The sequence below is a fragment of the Tenebrio molitor genome, chromosome 3 (assembly GCF_963966145.1).
Source record: "Tenebrio molitor chromosome 3, icTenMoli1.1, whole genome shotgun sequence".
Classification (NCBI taxonomy): Eukaryota; Metazoa; Arthropoda; class Insecta; order Coleoptera; family Tenebrionidae; genus Tenebrio; species Tenebrio molitor.
The window spans coordinates 13,820,841-13,841,332 of NC_091048.1; the positions used below are offsets into that span (position 1 = coordinate 13,820,841).

Here is a 20,492-nt window from a genome sequence, read left to right on the forward strand (position 1 = left end):
TTGTTCAAATCACAGTTAAACTAACCTACACTTAACTAAACTAAACATGACAGCTTCTGTGGACCACTAGCACTGCGAAGCACCTTTTCACGGCACTGTATATTGTTCGTAGCACATGACTCATTAGTTGGAAGCACACACACATTTGTGATGGGGCGTTTGAGGACCCCCGCCGCTGTTTTGATGGTGACAACGCGAACGTGGCCATCCGTTCCAGGGTGGGCCATGATGATACGTCCCATTCGCCAGGTTACTGGAGGAGTGTTGTCTTCGCGAATGATCACAAGATCGTTGATGGTCACATCTGGGGTGCTCCTTTTCCATTTTCGGCGATGTTGTAAATGACCTAGATACTCCTTGGACCACCGTTTCCAGAAGTGTTGCTGCGCCTGTGAGACCCGTTGCCACCGGGACAATCTGTTGGTGATGGTGAAGGTGGTGTCCTGTTCCGGGATCGCGTTCAAGGGAGCTCCGGTGCGGAAATGGCCGGGACTCAAAGGGTTCATGTCATTTGGATCAAATGATAATGGTGTTAAAGGACGCGAGTTGAGACAGGCCTCGATTTGGGTTAATAATGTCTGCATTTCTTCAAATGAAAACAACGCATTGCCAGTTACACGTTTTAAATGATATTTAGCTGAGTTGACCGCAGATTCCCAGAGACCCCCCATGTGAGATGCGAATGGTGGGATAAAACAAAATGTGATGTTGTCATTTGTCAAGGTATTGACTACACGTGCCTGAAACTTGGTTGACTTTAACATCTGCTGTAATTCCGCCTCTGCGCCAACGAATGTTTTTGCATTATCCGAATGTATGTACCTGGGTTTGCCCCGTCTTGACACAAATCGTTTTAGTGCATTCAAAAAACTTTCAGTGGAACAGTCCGAAATTAGTTCGAGCTGAATGGCTTTGCTTGACATGCATATGAATACCCCGATGTATGCTTTACTGATTTTTGGTTTTCCTCGTCCGCGATTTAAATTGATTTTGATTGGTCCGCAATAATCTAATCCGGTATGTTCGAAAACGGGACTTGATTCTATGGGAGATGGTAAATTGCGCACACTAGTCAAATTTCCCCCATGATTTGTTTTGAGGACGTGGGTTTGACACTTAAACATGGTTTTCGAATCACTTGTCGCACCGCGCTGCGACCATTTAAAATCCAAAATTGTTGTCGGATAGCCGCGAGCGTGGCTTGTGCTCCCGAATGCAGCTTTTGATTGTGATAATGCCGTATTATCAATTGTGTGACGTGATGGTCTTTGGGTATCACGTATGGGTGTTTTTGGGTTTCACGAATTAATTAATTTTTGTTCAATCTACCCCCTACACATAAATACATATAATACCATCCTTGTCGATGTATGCGTTGAGTGTGAGCAGTTTGCTGTTGCTTTTTAGCGATTTGTTTGATTTTAACGCATTTATTTCATCTGTCGTCTTGCCTTTTGGTTAATTTTGCGACCGTCAATACATGTCAAGTCCTCTCTGCTTTAAAGAAAATTAAATCGAAATCAACAACTGGTCCTGATGGCATTCCGGCTTTTCTGTTGCCCAATTGTGCCGCTACACTTGCATTTCCTCTCTCAGTCATTTTTAACCTTGCACTAAAAATAAGTGACTTTCCTTCAACATGGAAAAATTCATATATAACCCCAGTTCATAAAAAGGGTGATAAGTATGACGTTAGTAACTACAGACCAATTTCACTTATCTGCAATTTTGCCAAAACATGTGAGTTCATTCTGCATGAGTATTTATTTACTAAAGTATGTAACCATTTATCCAACTGCCAACATGGTTTCTTTCTGAAACGTTCTACAATCTCGAATCTTTGCTGCTTTACCTAGTTTACTTTAGTTAGTTAGTTTGCTTTACCTAGTTTTCAGCTGAGTGTATTGATGATAGAAAACAGGTTGATGTGATCTATACGGATTTCTCAAAAGCCTTTGACAGATTAGATCACAATATTCTTCTCTCTAAATTGCACAGTTTTGGGTTCTCTGCTTCTTTGTTAACTTTTTTTAAGTCTTACTTAACTGAAAGGAAGCAGTATGTTTTCTATAAGGGATTCAAATCTAAAGAAATTATTCCAACTTCAGGTGTTCCTCAAGGATCTGTATTGGGACCCCTCTTTTTTTCGATTTTCATCAATGATATAGTCAATGGCTTATCATCTTTGAAACTGCTATTTGCTGACGATTTTAAGTTGTACCGTGAAATCTCTACCATTAGTGACTGTGTGCTTCTTCAAGATGACTATGCCCGTTTGCACCGTTTTGTAGCTAAGCATTACTTACCATAGGAAAGACTTAAAGTTATGTCTTACCTAAGTCTCTCATCGTTTGCACCGTAGATATACTCAATTTCATATAAATGTGCATCTAAGCAAGCCATGAAAATCTGATTTTCTGTTGGTAGTAAAGCTAAAGCTAGTGACTTTGACTTTCAAAGTTGCTTGCTCTGCGCGAACCCGATTTGACTAATTTTTCAGTTTTTATCCATTTTAACATTGCTGATTTCAAATTTCAAAAGCAATGTTACGTCTTTTTACTGATTAAATTAAAGTAATTCTTATTTGTTTTTGTCTTTGTATTTTTACCAAGTAAAGATTTTTTGGACATGACCTTCATAAATGTGACTTTTGTAATGTAACTAAATTAAAGGTGCTTTTACAAATGCACAGCTCACTTGATGAACATTTATATGAAATCAATTATATACTCAATTTCATATAAATGTGCATCTAAGCAAGCCATGAAAATCTGATTTTCTGTTGGTAGTAAAGCTAAAGCTAGTGACTTTGACTTTCAAAGTTGCTTGCTCTGCGCGAACTCGATTTGATTAATTTTTTAGTTTTTATCCATTTTAACATTGCTGATTTCAAAAGCAATGTTACGTCTTTTTACTGATTAAATTAAAGTCATTCTTATTTGTTTTTGTCTTTGTATTTTTACCAAGTAAAAATCAATTATAACTATAATTGATTTCATATAAATGTTCATCAAGTGAGCTGTGCATTTGTAAAAGCACCTTTAATTTAGTAACATTACAAAAGTCACATTTATGAAGGTCATGTCCAATAAATCTTTACTTGGTAAAAATACAAAGACAAAAACAAATAAGAATTACTTTAATTTAATCAGTAAAAAGACGTAACATTGCTTTTGAAATCAGCAATGTTAAAATGGACAAAAACTGAAAAATTAGTCAAATCGGGTTCGCGCAGAGCAAGCAACTTTGAAAGTCAAAGTCACTAGCTTTAGCTTTAATACCAACAGAAAATCAGATTTTCATGGCTTGCTTAGATGCACATTTATATGAAATTGAGTATAAGCACTCCTTAAATGTAAGCAACGGTAAGGTCTATTCAATTTGGCAACACAGCAAAATTCTAGTAATATTGGCGGCGGTTGGTATAAACTTAGTTACAAACTAGATTTTTGACAGGTGTTTCTAACCACTTCTCTTCTCTGTTATTGTTATCATTACAGAGAACGGTTAACGATCGTGTTTTTGACTTTTTTTACATTATGGCTAATTATCTTGAAAACAACAACGACGATATATTCGAGGACGATTTTGATATCCTCAAAATAATTCTGAGCATTCTTGTCAACAATTAAAATGGATGAGAAATTTTGCTAATTGATTATCTTGAGAAGGGGAAATTAATTAATGGCCAATACGACACAAGAAGATGAAAACAGCATTTCAGGAAAAATGCAGTAATGACCAAGATAAAAGTGATATTCTACCACGACAATGCACCTGTTCATTCAAGGGCAGTTGCCCAACAAAAAATAACGGAATTGACGTTTGAACTTCTTGCGCATTACCGTGTTCGCCTGATTTGGCTCCCTTGGACTTTCATCTCTTTCCAAAACTGAAAAAAAAATTAACTGGAAAGAGATTTCGGTCGAATTAGGAGGTGATCAATGCGGCTAACACTTATTTTGAGGATCTCGAAGAAAGACACTTCCGGGAGGGAATCGAAAAGCTGGAGAAACGTTGAACCAAGTGTGTTAAGCTTCAAGGGGATTATGTCGAAAAAGAAAATATAATTTAAATAAAATTGATGTTCTTTTCACTGTTATTCCGGAAACTTGCCAATCAACCCTCGTATTGTTCAACGATTTGATTTCATGTATCACTTGTTTAAATTCGTTGAAAAATAAAGAAGCTATGGACTCGTCCTTTTTGTGTCTTCCACCATGAAATTCAAGTTAAATTATTTCTAGAATATTCAGATCCAGTTCAAATCGCCTTTAAATACGTATATTTTTCTCTTTATTTTAAACATTCATTTAATTGTTTCTATTTGTCATTGAATTAAATACCCAATATTGAACGCCGCGCCGCCGCCGATAAAAATTTGATTATGTTTTGCACTTAGCATTGCTTATAGTATTTTACATTACAAGCCAGGTAAAATGGTTTTTACTGGCGAATGGAGGATATAACTGACGAGTCGAAGACGAGTCAGTTACCTCCTTGAGCCAGTAAAACCAGTTACCTGGCGTGTCTTGTATAATATTTTATTTGTTACTAAATTGTAAACAACTAAATAAAATTAAAAATGATCAAATTCTGTTTTCTTCCAAATTATTGCTCAAAACTCAGAAACCTTAGAAGTACAATTACTATGACAACGCGCCGTTTGTTCAAATTGTTTATTTCCGTCAAGATTTTTTCTCAAATGAACGTGCCAGAAGAAATCAAAAAGGAAGCTATAAACGTGGCTTCCAGTTTACTGCCAGCGAAGTCTTTAGCAAGATATGAACGAGAATATGAAGAATTTAAAAATTGGCACAAAATCAATAACGTAACTGGTGTAACGGAAGACGTTCTTTTGGTGTATCTTCACCAACTATCAGACAAATTTAGCCCCAATTCTTTGTGGTCGAAATGGTCCATGTTAAAAAGCTGCCTGGAAATTAAAGAAAATGCTGAAGTTCGCAGGTTTGTTTTCCTATTACAGACGTTGTCAAAAAAGTGATATTTTAACTTGACATTTGTAGATTTCATAAGGTAATTGCTTTTCTCAAGAGAAAGAATGAGCGTTACGTGCCGAAGAAGGCAAGGGTTTTAACAAAAGAGCAAGTGGAAAAATTTCTTGTTGAAGCTCCTGATGACTATTGGTTGTTATATAAAGTGATTACAATTTTTGGAATTTTTGGTGCTTGCCGGTGTGACGAGCTTCTCTCGTTGACGGTGAAGGACGTAGAAGATGTTGAGAAATATATTATCGTCACTTTACGGAATACAAAGAATTTAACAACAAGGAGATTTACGATCACAGATGAGGGCTGCAGTTTTCAACCTTGTGTTTTGTACAGAAAATATGCAGCTCTTCGTCCTCGTCAAGCAGACCAATTACGTTTCTTTTTAACCTACCGTAATGGCAAATGTATTTCCCTCAATGTTGGCCAGCACACTATTGGCGGTGTACCGAAAAAATTGCAACATACTTAGGGCTACAAGAACCTGAATTATACACAGGTCACTCATTTCGCCGATCAGCAGCAACAATGGTTGTGGATGCAGGTGGAGATATTTTGACACTAAAACGTGTGGGAGGATGGAAAAGTAGTGGAATTGCGGAAGGTTATGTGGATGATTCTATCAATAAAAAAATTGAAATTGCGAAAAAAATGTTTCCTGGACGAAACTCAACAGATGTGGCTTCCACTTCGGGAGGTTCTACAATTAATTGTCCAATGACGAGCGAATTCACTTCCGCTTCAGGAATGTTCGACATTAGCGGAAATTCTAATTGTACATTTAATTTTAATTTGTATGAAACAAAGAAATAAAAATGTTCAAATGTTAAAAACGCTACTATCCTTTCCAAATTTCAAATTTCTCTACTAACTTGTTAAATTCATAACTGGTCTGCTGTCAATTTAACGCTACTAGCCAGTTAAAATGACTTTTCAACGTCAAGTGACAGTTCGAATAAATGACGTTTACAATTTAGTAACAAATAAAAATATTTAAGCCCTCGATTTTGCCTGCTTAAACTAAGCACTGCTTAAACAGATATAAGCATTGCTTAGACGACGGCGCAACGAAATTTCCAATTTTAAGCAGAACTTAAAGTTAAGCAGTACTTAAGCATTGCGGTGCAAATGGCCATAAGATTACAATAATGTATTTACTCAGGTGATAGTGGATCACCCCTACGGCCATACTTTTTAACACCCATATTGAATTTCCTGTACTTGCATATGGCCTACGGTTAAAAATGGACACTGCTTTGACAGTAATTATTGCTGCAGGAGTGCTACACAACTTTGCCAAGTTAAACAATGAACAAGAAGCACCACCTGCTGAGGGCATAGAACACAATGTTTTGGAAGAAATGATCCAAATGGGACAAGTACCACCTATAAATCCAAATGCAGAGGACCATGCCAATAGAGACATTAGAAATGGATTTATAAATAATCATTTTGCAAATTTATAATAAAAAATTTATTACAATACAGAATTGTTATTCGAGTTCTTATTTTTTTTTAATTGTCCTTTTTTTAACTAATTCTACTTGTACTTCGTCAAACTCCACATTCCTCTTCAGCTACTGCTCAGTTAATTCGGCTATAGACAGCCGTTTGTCCAATAACCTTATCTGGCAACTCATGATAAAATAGCAACAAATTTGCTGAACTAATAATTTAATGTAAAAGATTCGCCGATGCGAAGCTGCGACAACCGACAAGAAATGGATAATTTCGCGCCAGCGCCATCAACATCACAAATCCGAACAAAACAAAATATCTTATACGCATGTGCGAAGCATTGCCTAAAAGTTAGGACAGGAATATTCGGGGGCTTAATTTAGGCACAGCTTAAGAAACCATTTGGTAGCGGTGCAAATGAAATCGGCAACTTAAGTCTGGTCCAATACTTAAGCATTACTTAGTATTGACGGTGCAAACGGCCATACTCAAACTCAGTCGATGGTGTCATGAAAATAAATTAGATCTAAATCTGAACAAGTGTACTGTAATGTCCATTACGCACAAAATCAACATCATTGAGTTTGAGTATAGAATTAATAACGTGAAATTAGCAAGAGTTCAATCGGTTGTTGATTTAGGTATTACGTTTGACAACAAATTGTCGTTTGTTCCACATATAAACGTTGTCGTTACAAAAGCATTTCAGGCACTTGGCTTTATTATAAGGTGTTCCATGCACTTCAGAAATATTGACACATTAAAACTATTATATTGTGCATATGTAAGATCAAAACTTGAGTATGGCAGCATCATTTTGGGATCCAAGTTATCAGAGATATGTGGATAAAGTCGAAACTATTCAGCGTCGTTTTCTCAAATTCTTAGCATTTAAGACTGATGGTGTCTATCCTGAGAGAGGTTATTCTCAACAGAACTTACTCAAAAGGTTTGGCTTTTTAGACCTTCAGACCAGGAGAAGAAATTTTTCAATGAATTTAAAAAAAAATTGATCAAATACAAAATTGACTGTCCTGACTTGCTGAGTCCGATTTCTCTTCATGTGCCTAACAAAGGAACTCGCCAGTCGAGAACTTTTTACATATCCATACCCAGAACGAATGTTTTGAAGTTTTCACCTTTACACCAAATGTGCACTTATTATAATGACTCACAAGACAATGATATTTTCAGGTGATTGCTGAACGCCGTAAAGTTTCCTGCCCCGTAATTGGGTTCGTCTGTCGTGCAGTGTATAATAATAATAATAACTAGTTCACCAGCCGAGGAACCGCGGGATATAATATCAGCTGGATTGCTCGCGGACGGAACATATTCCCAGTTACAGTTGTCAGTCAGTTCTTGAATTTCTGCGACGCGATTGGACACAAAGGGCTTGAGTGAACTCGATTTCGCGACGATTCATGCTAATGAGATTGTCGAATCTGTCCAAAAGAATGTGCTCTTTATGTCAATTTTCAATGCTTTTATGACAACTTTGTATAATTGACTAACGAGAAGTGCCGCGCATAATTCCAACCGGGGTAACTGAGTCACCTTCAGTGATGCAACCCTACTTTTTGCGCACAAAATATTGACTGATATTTCTCCGTCAGGTTGAATTGTCCGAATGTAAATACCTCCACCGTAGGCCTTTTCGGAAGCATCCGCGAAGCCGTGCACTTCCGTCGTAACCGATGGATAGTTGAAAACGTCCTTTCCCATTTCGTGTGTTTTTGGGTTCCTACCTGTTTTAGTGCCGTTTCGGGTAGTGCCAGTTCGTGCGTCGTCCTTTATAGGGCTTTCTCCGCAATGGTATATACAGTATGTCCCCGGATTGAGTTTACAAGAGGAAAAAAATTTTTATTTTTGATTTTACGTAAAAACTTCAGAGGAATAACATTTTTTGCTTCATCTGAAACCCCCATTTCCGTTATTAAAATCTCAGTATTGATAGACTGTATTCTTAAATTAACATTTTTTGTTCAAATTTATTACAATTGGCCTGGTTTTTTGACAAACAACTTAGGTATTACTGTTGAAAAATGTTGTCTTTAGAACAAAGAATTTATTTAATCCAATGTTGGACCGGTTTTCGTCACATAATTACAAAATTTAATGAATAAATTTCCCAACAGTTATGTATCAGGCATGGGTGTTCAGAAGCTTAAACTTCGATACAGGGTTGAATGATGTACAGAAAACGGCGCGTAGTTAGTAGAATAGTTTTATATTCAATTATCATTTGATTTTTTCAAAAAAAAAAAGAAAATATTTTTTCTGCGTTTTCTTTGATTTTAATGTTAAGTCTTCCTCTGTGTTGAAAAAGACTTTTTAATAACTGTTCTGGGATTTGAGTCCATTTGGTTCGGCCCCACGATTCTTGTAAGACACCGACGAGTGAGGTCGCTGTTCTGGCCCATAAGGACTTTACCATAAGGCACCATGTAAATCAACGCGCGCAATCCCTTCTCGATGCGAGATTCGCGACCGCCATTAAGCAGTCAATTAACACCTTCCGCTCTAAACGGTCGACTCACACGTGGGTGGCACACACCTTTGTCCACCATTTCTTTATTTCACATTATCTCCATCAAGTAATCTCATCAACCATTTTACATATGTTAATCTTATAGTTCAAGTTTCGTTTAATCCAGAAGTGTAATCAGTTCAGTTATTTTCATGTGTTTGAAGCGAGTAAACGCCATTTAAGTTAAACTGACCGTGTGCATTAATGACCCCACGCCACGCCACTTACCTACACCTAACATCCATGGATTCCATACAGTCAAACGGTCCCTAAAGCCGTCCCCAAAACAATAACAGAAATAGGGGTTTCAGATGAAGCAAAAAATGTTATTCCTCTGAAGTTTTTGCGTAAAATCAAAAATAAAATTTTTTTCCCTCTTGTAAACTCAATCCGGGGACATACTGTATACTGGGGGGGTCCAATTTATATCTGTACCGGAACAGGTACAGGAACAGGTGAAAAGTGAAAAACACATTTATTTTGGACTTAAATGCACCCAGATAGGTAGGTATAAAATAAGTAGAAGTTTGTCATAAAGCCTTTACAAGGCTAAGTGTACCTTATTCTATGCTAAATCTAAAGGGTGTTTTTTTAAACCTGGCATCGAAGTTGGCGTTGGAGAGTCGATTGAGAGCGCACCACCGGTGTAAAAACGTAAGATTTAAACAGCTGGTCCATGATCCGTAACCCGCGCATTCATAATCGCCTCTTCAACGCCAACTTCGACGCCAAATTAAAAAACAACACCTGTTATAGTCAAGTGAATGAAATCAGTTCCAACTTGAAGAGTTTTGGATAACATTATTTGACAGCGAAACATAGTATTACAGGTAGATTCTAAAATGAAATTTGACTGCGAACCGGCGTCTAGAAGAGCACGACACGACTGCAGATTACCAAAATGATCTCGGACATTCACGATGACCGTTGACAACAGAACTTCGGATTGGGTTTTTCTTTGGTTGAAATTAATAACGGACGGTGGTTACGCGTGTCGGAATTTACGGATGCAGCAACGTGTTATGTTTCTGGTGGCATAACTTGCAACTCGCTGATTTGCAGTCCTTGGCCTCGTGTGATGGGCGCAAGCAATTTCTGCATAGTTTCATCCGTTTCACCTGTGACTCGCGATCCGCGATATGTAATCGTAGAAAGCCCAGACAATTGTAGAGTGAATGTGACTTTTCGCAGAAGTAGAAAGAAAAATCGACCTTGTTGTCTTGCACGGCAAAACTTTTTGTTGAATTTTTATTTCCTGCCTTCTGATCATTATCCCTTGCCGTTGGGACGGTTATCGAAAGATTCTTGTTAATTTCGAGGGCTTCTAATAAATTACAGCGTTGCGTCAAGTGAGTTATTAACTGCGCTTTCGATGGAGGTTCTGTTGTTTTGAGGGATTCTTCCCAGGAATTTAACCGCGATGTGATTATCTGAATCAACAGCGGATCCAAAAGTCGCAGAGAACGCGCTGAATCTTTTGAAACTTGCGGAAGATTGAACAGATTGCTGACGTGATGCTGGACGATCAGTCGTTTGTTTTCGAATTGACTCCTTAGTGATGATAAGGCGATCTCGTAGTTTTCGGCCGAAGTCGGTAGTGCTTGTATAACTTCGAGAGCCTCCCCGCGTAAACAGTTGCGTACCTAATTGATGGAGTTTTTCCAAATTTCGGTTCTGGTAATGCGGGTCATCATGCACTAAAGCGCGAAACGTGTTAAAAAATGGTAACCATTCCGTATAATGTCCCGAGAACGGTTTTATGTCGATTGGTCACATCAGCCGTCGTATGTGGTCTGCTTGTTGCCGCGATAGAACTGTTTGACTTGTTATCCGCGTCTTCGAGAGCCGCATAAAGATCGTAATACGAATCTTCGAAGTTTTGCCTATTGTTCTCGTGCTCTAACTCATTGACTTGATCGTTGACTGCCTCTACCTCCGTTTGCACGTTGTCAGACTGTACTTTAATATTGGCGAAATCGCGAAGCTGAACTTGTATAGGGGAACTACTAGCATCGCCATTCTTCTCAAACCAATTTCTTATCCGACCTAACGAACTTACGATTCGTTCTCGCTTCGACAGTAACATGATTAACTGTGAATTTACTGAATTGTCCTGACCTTCAACATCGTCAAGATGAGGGTTCTCGTGGGTTTGCGAACGCGTGAGTACCATTATGATTTTTGATTTTTGAAGTTGACTCAAAAAACGTGCAACTGACGAGCTACCTAACAGTAGAATTGACCTAACACGAAATGCAGACTCTTAGCCCAAATTGAGAATTTCCTCGAAAGCGTATGGGAAAGTGAAAAATGAGAAGAATTGGAGCTCACTTGCCTTAATGTGTTGCGATGTTCTCGACTTCTGGTTCCTGAAGACGCTGAATTCCCTGGTGGTTGAGTGCGTGGAATCGCTGCTGTGTGCTTTTGCCTGTGAGTTCTGGACACGACCACTTTTCTTGATTGATTCACTTGTTGGATTGACGATACACTACCGAATCCGGCTCGAAGGACCAATGTTTTGTCACCAATGAGAATTTTCATCAGCGAATGTACATTATTTGAGTTGGGTAATTTAAACTCACTTTGCGCTGGTACCTATTTGTTTATTTGTTTGTGAACTACCCTCTGTTCTGACCCAGTCCTGGGCTCGTAGTTAATCTCTCAACCTACCCTCTGGAGTCCAGTGGCGGCTCCTCCGAGGAGGCAACGGAGGCAGTGCCTCCCCAAATAAAATTAAATAAAAAGAAAATAAAAAATATAATACTTAATTAAATATTATATTAAATCATATTATTTATGAAGATATTTGCTTATAAATGATAATTATTCTCTAAAAATGTATTACAAGAAGATTTTAGCGGTTAGCATTTGTTGCTTTTGTCGGCCGGAGGCAGAGTTTAATTTAGCGCAGCACTGTACGCCGCTAAGCGGACGAAAATGCATGGAAATGCGCCTAACTAGCATCGATTCGCTCGGAGTAAATCGTTTTTTACCCGAGAAATAACCTCGGCCGGCGGCAAGGCTCGATTTCAGACGTCACGACTCGTATATATGACCATCGCGGGAACGAACGCTGTTGGGTCTCTCGAACTGTAGCCGAACTCTAACGAGTCTTGACTCTTGACCACGCACCGGTGATCGTTTACAAGTGTAGATTGTAGGTGCTCGTTTGTTTTTGTTTTGGATTTGGAGTGGTGTTATTGGTCCCTGGTCCGAAGTCCGTGTTTTATTTATTTTTATATTGTTTAATAAAATGAATGAAGATATGGAAATTAAAGAAATTGCGAAGATATTATTGATTAATTGTTAAATCATCCATTTAATTCATTGTCTTACGACAAATTGTAAAAAGTCAAGAACAGCCGCAACCAAATTTAACCGGCCTTATATGCGTAAGTGGAAAGCAGAAACGGTAATTCAACACTACGTGGTTACGTGGAATCAGAAATGCAAATGACTCGTCGGAAGTGTGAACAAAAATTTGTTGTTTTGTTGGCCTTGCATGCTATTTGCTGCTGAAACAGAAAACACGGTTTAGTCGCGTTTAAGATTTAATGATCTTAAAAATATTGCCCTTTGTATCGAACGACACCAAAAATCAAAAGAGCACATCAAGTCAGCCGTAAAATTTCATTACATACTGGGAAAACAGAACATTAAAAACAGAACAATAATATACTGTTTGTCAAAAAGCAATGTTAACTGTAATAAAATTTATAATATAAAATTTACTCCAAATTTTAACAGAAAATGTTAATCTAAGAATACAGTATATCAATACTGAGATTTTAATAATAGAAATGGGGGTTTTAAATGAACCAAAAAAATGTCATTCTTCTGAAGTTTTTGCGTAAAATAAAAAATACGTTGTGGATAAAATGTTGTACTGCTTTTGTTGATTACCAGTAAATAAAATTCTTGAAAACTTAAACACTCGGCCGTGCAGCCTCGTATCTAAACTTTCTCGCGAGTTTTATTTTTTTCTCTTTTAAACTCAATCCGGGGACAAACTGTATATACCGGTGCCCCAAAATTCGTGGAACAACTCAGTTGAGCAATATCAACTCATGTTAAGAAATGATTGGAAAAGTAATTTAAAAATCCTATATCTTTTAGATTTGAAGATATGGGGGCTCAATAGGTGCAGCTTTGATCTCGTTTTTTTTTATTTTAAATATTAAAAAAGATTTTGACTACTTGTTTTTGACTAGCCAATGTTAAAATAATTCTGAATGATTGTGATCAGGTTTGCTTTACTTTATTATTTACAGCATTTCCAAGAAGTGACTTTTGTCTGTTTTACCTCAAATAACTTATGGCAACGAGGCTTTGATTTTTCTTTCTTATTTCCATGGATACAACAAAATTGAAATAACGGGTGACTATTAAAATTTTCACTTGGAGTTGGCTTTGAACGAGTTTTTATTTTTTCTGTCACTTTAGACACACGCAAGAACGAACGACAAGTGTCAGTCAGTACAATTGAAACATAACCAAATTAAGAGAAGAAATATTTATTGAAATGTCAAACTTGTCAGTGTCTAAGGTGCAACGGAAAACAAAGAATGATCCATAGCCAACCCTAAGTGAAAATTTTAATAGTCACCCGTTATTTATAGTGTAACAAATATGTAGGTTCATATCTTCTACAAAAAAGAAGATTGAACATTTTTACCTGATATTTTTACTTAACAACGTACTGGTAAGCTGTTCCGCGAATTTTGGGGCACCCGGTATAGTATATTTAAACAAATTATTATTATGGTGTATTTATTATTACTATGTCTGTTCAAGTTTGCCTCCTCAACAATAAAACTCACGAGCCGCCACTGCTCTGGACCCAGGTAAAGTACGCGCAGGTACCTCCCCCTGCTCCGGGTAGGGTGAGTCCATGGGTGAGTCAACGCTTTCTCCTTTTCTGGCCTAATTCTAACATCATAATAGTAAAACATAATTGTTTAATCATAAGACTAAACACTATCAATGAATTCATCGGAGGTACTCACATTTGCACTTCACGTGACGTAAATACGAATGATCTCCGTCAGAGGGCGTATTGCTTAGCATTAAACCAAGGTTGGTACAACTGACTAATTTGTATAATAGGTTGCCTCGTTTCCATTTAAAGCAATAGTCTGAATTTTTTCCCCCCGCAAAAGTTACTCGTGACGTCACAGTGTACTAAACTTTTACTACAGAGTCTGTCGATCATGCATTAGGTGTTCCTTCGCTAGAATAAATCCCAAAAAGCCACCCAATAAACTCCACGGAGCTTATAAACCTTAGGTTCTATTCGAACACCCAAAATTTCTGGGTTGATTTTACGTCACGAGTTACTTTCCCCCCCGCCCCGCAATTTTCAACGAGGCAACCTATTATACAAATTAGTCAGTTCTACCAACCTTGGCATTAAACATAGATAAAATAAAGACAAATAGAATGAAAAGAGGCCTATCAATTTTGTGCAACAGAATCCATGGTAACGGTTTATCGCACCGTCCACAAGCATGACCAACTTCATTCATATTCGCTTCGCTTCTATATGGCCGTTTCAATTTTGAATTTTACATGCAATCAAATGTTCCCATTTGATGGACATCTACTAGCGACATCTCCTCAACAAACAACCAAACTACAAATGAATTTGACATTAACGTCAATTAATTAACGTCAAGGTCAATGGCCTCATTTTTATGTTATTACTGTTATCAGCCCATTAAAAAAAAAACACGAAGACGAAAATGTTGGGTTTAATTTAACTAGATAACAACACCTCTGACAACACTAACAAAACACATTTTTAAAGGTAAGAGCTCTATTTATAACTTCAAAACTTTTCAGCTCAGTGGTTTATTGTTCAAGCTTAGTCTTCAAAGAATCCGTTTATTCTACACAAATATTACTAAGGACTGGTTTCGCAGCCGTTTTAATAATAGCATTGCATACTGCAGCTTTGTGGTCTGCACAGGAAAACGATGAATTTTGAAGGAGGTGATCATACAGCAAATCATGCAAATGAATACATGGTTTCTAATATTGTAGAAATGGTACCTAACAGTTTTTGAACTATATTCGCAATTCTTAATAATGCCTACAAATGAATCACTGGAATACAGCAATTGACTCCAATTTGGAAGGGCTATTAATCTTAACAAAGATCCTAGTATGATGATGGATAAAAGTGACATAAAAGATAACTTTGACAAGTATGTATTGTATATGTATTGTTTTGCAGGGAAGAAGCAGGTTCATTTTCATCTGGGGACTGGGTCAGGATATGAATTCGTACAAACAACAACAGGGTTCTAAAATAACTAAAGAAAACATTTTGCAGGCTGTATATTTTGGATCTGAGTTCCTACAAATACGAATGGGACAGCATCTTTAGTGAGTGTCACTTTTTTTGAAGATGATCTGTAATTTTGTTGAGATCTATAATACCATTTAATAAACTACCTTCTATACGAAATTTTATTATTCGAAAAATACTACAAAATCTTTTAAGAGACTTGACCCATTTGTTTCTCTGATCGGGATCGCTTGGAAATTGGAAAAAAGGCTTCAAATTTCCACAAATAAAACACTTTCTGCCCATTTTGTTAAAAAAACAACTTAACAGTCCCGAATTTATTTAAACTTTAGAATGAATAAATTGTTAACTTGACGGAAGATGGCGATACATGATGCACGTTTCATGGACTACTTTGCGGGAACAAATTTTTGCTAAATTGAGACGGCCATATAGAAGCGAAGCGGATATGAATCACGACCTCCTAGATTAATAAGAGACTTTTGTCTCTTAACGGCCGCGTGAGTTTTTAGTACGAGGCCTTATTTCTGTTTTTGTGAGGGCGACACAATACATTGCATATTTGGTTGCCTACTATTCAATTTAACAATAATCAATTATGTTACAGTGCAATGTAAAACCAAATAAAAAACGCCGTTTTTGCATATTGAAACAATGTATTGTAAAAAAAACTAATTAATAGGATGATTATTTTAATTTTAATAATTTTCTCTTTTTGGTATTAATATTGATTTTCTTAATTTTTTGTGCTTCTAAATTACAATAATTTTTTAATACTGCAGGCACTAATTTGGCTACTATAATGTTACATACCAACTTATTAATGACACTCGCATTGAAAAATTGGGTTATTACAAAGGTAAGATACAAATACATTCTTTAAAATGAAGTCGACCTTGTTGGTTGGAAGATTAGGCAGAATTTTTACCATAATTTGAATGGCATATATTATTAAAGCTACAAATTTTTCGTTGGGGTAATTTAGTCTTCCACGATCTTGATTGTAAATAAGTTCCAACAAGGCATTTGTTTTTTCAAGAGAGGAGCTTCGTAAGAGGGATAAACATAAATCACAATTCACAGATTCTTGAACCTTCATAATTAAATATCCACATAGAAATGCTGTAGCTGCTGATTCTATATCACGTGAACTGACATCACATCTAAATGTAGTTAAATTTTCTAAATCTTCTACTATTTCGTCATTTAGAATTATGGCAATTTCATGATTATCATTATAGTCGGAATTAACGTCAAGCTTTACATTGCTGGTGTATTCAACTCCATTCATTGCGTTACTATTATTTATAGTTTTTATCAGACCACTTCTTAAAATTTGTCTGAGAGCATATTTAGCTGTTCTGCAATCTGTTAAATCATAACAACCACCACGAAGTCTGACGTTTGCAAATAATGATTCCACCGGATCCGAACTAAAACTTCTTGTCAAAACGTAGAAAAAATCAAGATCGCCAATTAAATATTTAATACATAAACTTGTGCTTCTTGCAGTAAAAATTAATGCTTCAGCTGTTTCTTTGCTTAATCCCTTAATTCCGAGATTTTCTGAACTGGACTGTATATCATTAATATATTGGATAAATTCTCCATTTAACCATGATAGTCGAGCATCGTTAATGTTGTTATAGGGAGCAGTATTAGCATCTCTCTGATGAATATGTTGGGTTTTATTGCTAACGTCGTGCAGCTGGAAAAATTTATAGGTAGTTTCCATATATTTCACAGTTGCAGTGCAATCCTTAAAATGAGCCAACTCTTCGCCACCATGGTCAGCAAGGTATACTAATGATGCAGTAACCCGTGGTGAAAATATTTGCACTGCTAAATATACTTTCATCTTTTCAAAATTGGATGGATAGAGATGTTTTCTGATTAAATATCTGACAGGCTTTGTTATTAGACCTTCTTGAATATCTGAGAGTTCTTTTAAATAATTTGCGGAAATTTGTCCATCAGACGAAGCCATGTCATGATCTAAAAACAAATTCCGTGCGTTTTTGACTAGGTGGCAATAGTCAAAACTCAAAAAAAACTTAAGTCCGGGATTGTATGGATGCGGGACTACATTTTCCAGTGTGCCATTTCCAAAATGCTTAAACAGTGCAACGTGGGATTTGTGATTATCCCCTACAATTCTAATAACAAAAAACCCGCACTCACTAAGCATCTTCAACACTTCCAACGTTAGTTTATATAAATCCTTCCCAGTCAATTGCCTATGAAAAAAGTAGCTTGCGGGTATTATGTATTTTGTTGACAATCCATATATTACAAAACAAAGATGCTGATTAGCGATAACTGGCTTAGCTCCAATTTTATCCTGGGACTGATTTATTGTTTCTAAACCGAATATACGGTCCTCTGCTTTCGAATAAGATATGCTTTCTCTGACAGCCATATCGTCAACCACCAAAGAACAAACTTTTTCAGAAGCTCTCAAGGTTTTAATTTCACACATTAGTCTGTGTTTGATTAAGTTATCATTTTCTGTACCAAAGTATTTACTTAATGTTGATTTGCAGGGTAGTTTGAAAAGCAGATTTCTTGGAAACTCGTATCCTTTTGGGGAAGAATATCTCCACGCAATGCACTGGCGAATGGTTAATTCTGACCATCTTGGAACCTTCTTGCTATAATTCTTAATTTGGTCCAAAATAAATATGGCTCCGGGATTCATATTAGCGGCATCAGTTTTAATTGTTTGCATACATTTCCAGTCTGAATTATTTTTGTCTTTTTCCACTCTTACTCTTACTTGTTCTTTGAGTCTGTTGTAGCGAATCTGCAACCGCTTCAATTTCTGTGCCAAACACAATTTTGTATAAAACAAGTCTTTTATAGTGTTAGACTTGATTGTCGTTTGAGTACCGATTTCACAAGAACATCCAAAGTTTTCCAAAATATTAGTTGCTATGTTCATATCATCATTTGAAGACTAAAATTGTATTAACATAAAATTTGGTTTTCTTATGATGATAAATATACCTTAAATATAGAAGGTATCGCTCCTGTAACTAACATTCGCCGCTTCGTGGTCGAACGAAAATCATTAGGCTTAAAGTGCTCACTACATACGAGTGAATATTCCTTTAAATTGGGAATATCTAAACATATATCAGTGCAACAATGTTAATACCTATACTTGTATATGAAGATAATTACACCTTACCAGTATAATTAATCAATGTTTGTTTCCATTTTAAATTCAAACTCAAATTTGCGGGAAAGCCATGATACGAAATGTTGTTCAAATTATGTGAATTGCAATTATTTACACAACATTTCCTTATTTCAGACATATTTTAGCAGTTTACGAGAAAAATATTTGTCAATGAAACACGCAGAATGAAACAGTGACAATTAAAGTGTTGGTGACATTATTTTGTCATTCGTGTCATCAATCCTTTTTAACACCCGTCTCCTGTGATGTTTAAATTACTACCGCGAATTTTCAAAAATTTACAAAACGGATCAATAGAGGGAGTTAGTATAGAAAAAGCTAGAAAAAACAGACATTTCATGAACTCACGCAGCCGTATAAGAGACAAAAGTCTCTTTCTAATCTAGGAAGCCGTGATATGAATGAAGTTGGTCATGCCACAAGCCAAGAGATGGCGCAAATTTGGGGAAAGATTTAAACTTTTGAAATCAAACTTGTCTCAATTCATTTCATTTACTTTCATGTCACGAAGTATTGTTGTCAAGTCTTTTCTAAAGATTTAAATACGACAATTCGTGTTCGTGGCTAAAACTGTAATACTATGAAGCTTTGTAGTGTTCAAAAGTGCCAGCACCCGCCACAGGTTCTCCAATCCTTATCCAATGTTTATCTCTTCGAAATCGATCAAATGAAAGTTTACAATGGATATACGGTTTGTGCATCCATATTTCAGACTTTCCGATTACGACACGAACAATAGAGGGAAAATACGGCTATACCTAGCTTACAAATTCCAATGGGTAAAGTAAAAACTATCTAGAATCAAAATTCTATAATAATCATCTTCAAACTTTTTAGAAAATGAGGATGATCCAACCAAGATTATTATTCATGGGAATTACGAAAAAAGAATTCCCAAATTGACCTCCCACATCACCAATTCCTTACCAGATATCCGGTGACCAAATACATTTTCAAACTTCAAAAGAAAGTAACCTGTTTTCTGTTGAAAAAATCAAATGCCGTGTGAAATTATTCTCAAAATTTGAAATGAAGTTAAAAGGTAAAGTTTTGGGGGATGATGCAATACATTTTTGTTTGGCACAATCGAAAAAAAGAGACGTTAAACCAAAAGGGCGCAAATACACTACAGAAAATAAAATCTTGGCATTGGCGTTTTACAAACAATCTAGGAGAGCTTATTCAAAATTAAGAGAATTTTTTGCACTTCCTACGCTGTAGAAATGTATAAGATGTTGAAAATAAAAAAATATTAAAATAAACCTGTTTTTTATTATCTTTTTTAAATTATTAAATAATAAAAATAAAGTAATAATGGAAAACATCCAGTAAGCTATGGAATATTGCACCGTCCACAACTCAACAGATGACGCCACATTTGCTGCTCAAAAAAAAAATCAAGGGACTTTGCATTCTATTTGTCTTTATTTTATCTATGGCATTAAAAAATTAAGTTTTAGAAACAGTAATTGGTTAAATTCAACTTGTAACGCGGGTAACATACATATTGGGAACTTGTATGTTTGGTTACCTAACAAAATAGGGTACACCTTCAAAAAACACATTGGGTCGTATGATTTCCCATTCATTAAGCCTTTCATTAGCTAAATAATTGATTAGACAAAGTGAGAGTATATGCCAAGTACTATGTTAGACAGAGACAAAACAATTTGACGACGTTCTTTAACTTTAACGAAAGGGAGATCATACGGCCCATTATTTATAGTCCATAAATAAATATCTTTCACATTTTCACTGGCCTCCTCGAGCACAAACACCACGAGGCGGGGGCCGCCACTGCTGAAGCTGATAATTGAAACGTGAGCAGTAATTAAATGTTGTTGTTTTATTCGATTCTATTTATAATTCAAACTTTTGTTTAATTGAATTATTAGCGTAGGTAGGTACGTTATAAAAAAAAATACATTCATCAATCATACAATTTCATGTAATGTATTAATACAGCTGGTGTCTGAATAACGC

The 20,492-nt window shown here is 36.3% G+C and overlaps 2 long non-coding RNA genes across 6 annotated transcripts; both read left to right on the plus strand.

The window, feature by feature from the left end:
* Nucleotides 1-4,413: 4,413 nt before the first annotated feature.
* Nucleotides 4,414-5,842, plus strand: LOC138126328 (uncharacterized). The gene is made up of 2 exons (XR_011157757.1): nucleotides 4,414-4,968; nucleotides 5,028-5,842. It is a non-coding gene; the product is annotated as an uncharacterized lncRNA (long non-coding RNA).
* An 8,229-nt stretch (nucleotides 5,843-14,071) lies between these two features.
* LOC138126331 (uncharacterized) lies at nucleotides 14,072-15,466 on the plus strand. 5 transcript variants are annotated; one of them, XR_011157763.1, is made up of 3 exons: nucleotides 14,503-14,803; nucleotides 14,860-14,988; nucleotides 15,040-15,466. It is a non-coding gene; the product is annotated as an uncharacterized lncRNA (long non-coding RNA). The 5 variants fall into 5 exon arrangements; XR_011157764.1 differs by having other exon boundaries at nucleotides 14,506-14,803; nucleotides 14,865-14,988; XR_011157762.1 differs by having other exon boundaries at nucleotides 14,072-14,803; nucleotides 14,844-15,466.
* Nucleotides 15,467-20,492: the final 5,026 nt, after the last annotated feature.